Source organism: Vicia villosa, linkage group LG1 (assembly GCF_029867415.1).
Source record: "Vicia villosa cultivar HV-30 ecotype Madison, WI linkage group LG1, Vvil1.0, whole genome shotgun sequence".
NCBI classification, from domain to species: domain Eukaryota; kingdom Viridiplantae; phylum Streptophyta; class Magnoliopsida; order Fabales; family Fabaceae; genus Vicia; species Vicia villosa.
The window spans coordinates 212,400,061-212,405,478 of record NC_081180.1 but is presented as its reverse complement, the minus strand read 5'-3'; the positions used below and the strand labels follow the sequence as shown (position 1 = coordinate 212,405,478).

At 31.8% G+C, this 5,418-nt stretch overlaps 1 non-coding gene across 1 annotated transcript; it reads right to left on the bottom strand.

The window, feature by feature from the left end:
* Window positions 1–808: 808 nt before the first annotated feature.
* On the bottom strand, window positions 809–880 carry TRNAP-CGG (transfer RNA proline (anticodon CGG)). The gene has a single exon. It is a non-coding gene; the product is annotated as a tRNA-Pro (tRNA).
* Window positions 881–5,418: the final 4,538 nt, after the last annotated feature.

The window sequence follows — 5,418 nt, the reverse complement described above, 5'->3', positions numbered from 1 at the left end:
AGACATGTTTTTTAACTTAATCTTTTTGTAAGAAGTACTCTAAGGTTTAGACCAAAAATATGAATTTTTGCATAATATGACTTAATCATTTATAACCTCTTTTTTGAACTTAGAGTGGTGCTAAAAAGCACTCTTTTGGTTTAAACCTAGATAATCACCCTTCAAAAGCTAAACTTTAGAGATACAATTAAATTCTATATTCGCACATATTTTAAAATTTTAATGTTATCGTATTGTTTATCAGGCTGGGAGATTGTGGAATAAACAATATGATTGATATTACATATTATTTTCCACTTGGATAATATTGTGTTAACATGTTTCTAATCTACCTAAACACTCATCTTTAACAAAATCACGAGGCACTTGTCTAATCGGAATATTACAATTATAAGACTAATATAATTCCTACTCACTAACAAGATCTCTTTCTAGGAATGTAGCAATGTTAAATCTCTCTTAAGAGATTTATGCTTCCCATTATGGTCATCCTTGATTCAAAGAATTAGTATTTTCCGTTGCATGCATAGAATACCCAGTAAAAAAAAAACATAGCAAAAGTGTGTCAACTTAAAAATATTTATATTATTTTTATCTATATTTTTTTTGGCTTTTTCACCGGTTTCTGACCTACATAGTAGATCGACTAATCCGACTCGTGCTACGGAGGCACGTGCACCGGTTTCCGACCTATATTTTTGATATACACAATTAAAACCATTTTTAGTTCAGTCAATAAATGAAAATATTAAAATCATTGTAGCCAAAAAAGAAAATCTTAAAACATATTAAACCATTAAAAATATAAGGGGTGTTGTGAGAATCGAACTCACGACCTCTCGCACCCGAAGCGAGAATCATACCACTAGACCAAACACCCAATTTGATAAAATAAATTTTTAAACTAGTAATCAAACTCAAGCTAATGTAATTTTCTCTTTATTTTATATCACATTTAATTGTATATTTATTTTGTTTCACTTGATTAAAAGTTTTAGTTCACCATCAAATATTTTTAATTTTTTTATAATGTCAAATATTATTGATACTATAATGAGATTGATTCTATTTCAATGTGTAGCGGAGGAAATTTGAGATCAAAGTCATTGATTAACTTGACTCATATTTAGTGAAAGTCGCCACCACGCTTTATTGTTTTCAAAGGAAATGAGAAAAGAGAGAAATATATCCAAAAGAAGTATTTAAATAAAAAAACAACAAAAAGCATAGATTTTAGGTACGAATGTTGATTATCCAAGGGGAATGTATTAACACCCCTCATATCAGTGGTACTCCACAGGAACCATTTTGGAAATCTGTGTTGTTAAAAGATATTGTGTGAAAAAAGGGTTTGTTTTTTAAAATGATGCTCGGCAAGACATAACGTCTTGTGCCTACATACCTTCTCAGTGCAATGGAGAAGTCAGAGCAAATGTAGTTCTACTTAAAAAGGAAAAAAAGATTTTTAAAACTGGATAGACACTTTGTCATCACAGTAGAGAGAACTCAACCAACCATACTTGAACATGAGAACAAATGGATCCTTTTTTATCAAAAATAAAAGAACAACTCCAACTTGGATAAATCAACAAGTATGCCACAAGCTCTTTCAAGTGGAAAAGGATCAATCATATCAATCAATATCAAGGGGTTAGGGGATTACAACTCCACCATAACAATTAGTCATGTCTAAACTTTTAAAAGAAGAGTAATTAAGGACAAAAGATTTTAAAATAAAGTTTATAAAAGAAGTTTGCAAACATAAGAGGTTTTGAAAAAGATGGAGAAAATTTTGAAAATTAAAAAATATCCTAAAGCATAAATTGAAAATTTTGAAGGGACTATCCTAAAGCATAAATTAAAAAACTAAGGACAAGAACATTCTAACCAAGAAAGAAACCAACACTTAACATTAAAGAGTCAATGTACATTTCCCATCCTTTGGATATAAACCATAATAAAGCAAGCACAATACCAACTATAGGATTCAGCTGAACTTGATGTCTTCATGTATCACTTGCACAAAGCTTTGGAAATACACCATGAGAACTTGAGGCAAAAGTTGGACAGAGTAACAATTGTGTTCAGATGAATTCATTATCATAATGCCTTGGAATTAACCACCAAGGACTTTTAAAGAATCACTTGTATATATACACAAAGAGAAATAACCCAGTGCCTTGGAGTAAACTCCAAGGAATTCCAAACAAACAAACATAATACAATCAAAGTATCAAGAATTCAGATGAAACTCCAAAGTGCTAGGGTCAATATCCTAATTCTAAGTCCATAAGTCCATCCTCCAAGCTTATGGTAAGTTAACCAAAGTCCAAGTCCACATTAAGTCTTTTATAGTTCAAGTTGATTATTAGTGTTTTAAGCACAAAGTAAAAGTATGGTCCAAGTGGACAAAATAAAGAGTGCATAAACATAAACCTGATAATGAATGATATATGATAATCTAAAACATAAAGCATAAAAATAAAGAAAATGAAATAAATATAAAGTACAAGTTAGATGTTAATGGTTAGTAATTCGTAGTTAGTAGTTAGCTTGAATGATCAATAATGGATGACCAATGAACTTAGGTCGAAGTTTATGAAAACTTTTCAGAAGATTGATAGAATTAAAACCTCTACACAACAAGCTTTCAAAGTTTTTGAACCAATTTCCAAATAGTCAACCATCCTTGGGCTTATAAACATAAGTTTAGGCCACAATGAATTCAAACAAGACTTACACCCATTAGTCAAAGAAAAAGAAGAGATGAAAGAAAACTCAAACTATCATTAATATCATTCATCTAATATTATAGATTTGGTTCTTTCAAACATATCAACATCTTATATTCAATGATATTAATGAAGCCAATTAAAGTATCACAAAATATTCAAAATTTCATAACTAGATTATAAGAAACCAAAAACTTTAATTTTAAACATATAAAAAGGATTTTAAAATGGTCTAAAATAAAAAATTATTGATGAAATACTTAAGCAGTATCTGTAATACGGTGGGAGAACTGACTTTTAGAAATGTGCGGATAGCAAGAGTCGCCACCGACTTTTATTTTATCCAATTGGAAAGGCTAAAAGAACAGGAAAGACCTTTGAAAGATTTTGAGTTCGGGGGTAAGTTATACAAAGGGAAGGTGTAAGCACCCTTTGCATCCGTGGTTATCCATGGGCTCTTAATTGCTTATATCACTTTGTTTGTTTTCAAAATGTTTGAAGTGTAGTGTGTGAATAGAAAAAGGATTTGAATAAGGACTTTAGCTTGTAAAATAAGCGTAGCCTTTTTTAATTGATTTGAAAAAGAGGTGTGAAAAGTAATTTGAAAGTTTGGATGTGGAGCAAGCATTTCAGAGCACCTACCCTAAGATTGTCTTTTTTGTTCTTTAAGTTTTCGTTTGAAAGGGCTATCCATACCATAAGAAGGGAATGTAGTCCTTTCATTGGATTTGAAAGGGCCATCGAGGGTTATCGTTCGCCATAAGACTGTCCCTACCATAAAGAGGGCAGGTAGTCTCAAGGAAGGATATAATAGTCATGTTTTAGGCAACAATAAGGATACCTTAGAAATTGAAAGGGACTATCATCATGTAATCGAGGGACAAGATCATTTATCGTAGGCAACATCGAAGGGACTATGATGATTTGAATCGAAGGAAACAGGTGCTAAGGTATCATCGTATTCGAGGGACTTGACTATTATAATCGAGAAGGCAACATAAGAGAGGTTTAGCTTAAAGGTGTGTGGGTGCAACAATCATGTGAGTTAGATTCATATATTTATCTTTGCATTATGTGAGCTAAGTTCGATTAATTGTCTTGTCACTCCCTACTTTACTAACCACGCAGTTAATATCATGCAGAAAAATAAAGTGCGGAAACGTAAATGTCCTACGCTATTACAAGGCATCAGGATGGGGGGATTACAATAAAAACCTGTCGGGGATGTGCGGAAAGTAAAGGGCGGAAAAGTAAAGGTTCTAATTACTATTACATAAAAAACCCATGCAACCTATACATGGATTTCTAGAATTTAAATAAATACATAATTATATAACAATAATTAAAATAAACACGCGACAATCATAGAGAGTTTTGAGGGAGAGAAGAAGATCGAGGAAGTTAGTAAAAAGATATTTGATTTGAAGTAGGTTAGAATCCTAATTAGCTTAGCCTAATTGGCTAAATCTATTAACCTAATTTATTAACCTAATTTATGTACAAACTAAATTAATTAACTAACCTAATTATAACTAATCCTAATTGTCATTATCAAAATTAAAACCTAGAATTTACTAAATAAATTAACAAGGAAAAACTTAAAAGGAAGATTGTTTTTTATTTTATTTTATTAAAAGTTTAAATGTGTTTTAACTAATTAAAATTCTAATTAAATAAATTGACATCCTAATTATGCTAAATCAAATTAGTTGATAAAAAAATAGCTAAAACATAATTCTAATATTAACCCCTAATGGTCGATTTTAATACTTAATTAAGATGGTGGTTAGAAGTTAATTGGAAATTAATTGAAGAAGAATAAGAAGAAAATTGTAAAAGGAAAAAAAAGTGTAAGAGGTGGGTGTTGAACCCACGCTCATAGACTCACAGATGCATTCTCCCATCCAGCTGCGCTGCAAACAATTCATGTTAGTGGATGTACAAGAAAGTTTTATAAAAAAAAAACCAAAATCGAAAGTCATTGCCATTCAAAATTGTGCGCATGGGTCCCAGGGCTACTTTGACCGGCCGTGGGAGAAGCGACATCTAGGCAGAGAGAGAACGAGACTTTTTGAACACCCACTAGGATCCTCACACGCGTGGAGAGAGAGAGAACGAGAATAGACCTAGGGGTGTTCAAAACCAAACCGGCCCAATAGAAAACCGCAAAACCGAACCAAACCAAACCGAAACCGCAAAAAACCGCATATGGTTCGGATGTGTTTGGGCCATTTTTTAACAAACCGCGCGGTTTGGTTCGGTTTGCGGTTTGTATTTTACAAACCGAATCAAACCGAACCAAACCGCATTATGTTACAACCCTCCAAACTTCAATTAACTTATATCCAACCCAAACTCAAACCTATTATGCCTTAGTCTTACGATTACTAATAATTTTCTCTTCCTCACTTAAGGTTTCAAGTCAAGTCTTCTTAAATCTCTCCTAGCGGTATTGCACATTTTTTTCATCTTCTTTTTCAAATACATATCGATCACATATTCTTTTCTAGTCTTTCACCTCTTAAGTTCGTTCTTTTTCATCTTATTATTTTTATTCTACTGTTCTCTCTTTTAATTATGTTTTTAATGTTCATTTTCTTATCTAATCGCATCTATTCCGCTCTTTCTTTTTCGTCTTCTATAATATTTCATCTCCTTTTTTTTCTATTTCATTATAATGTTTTTG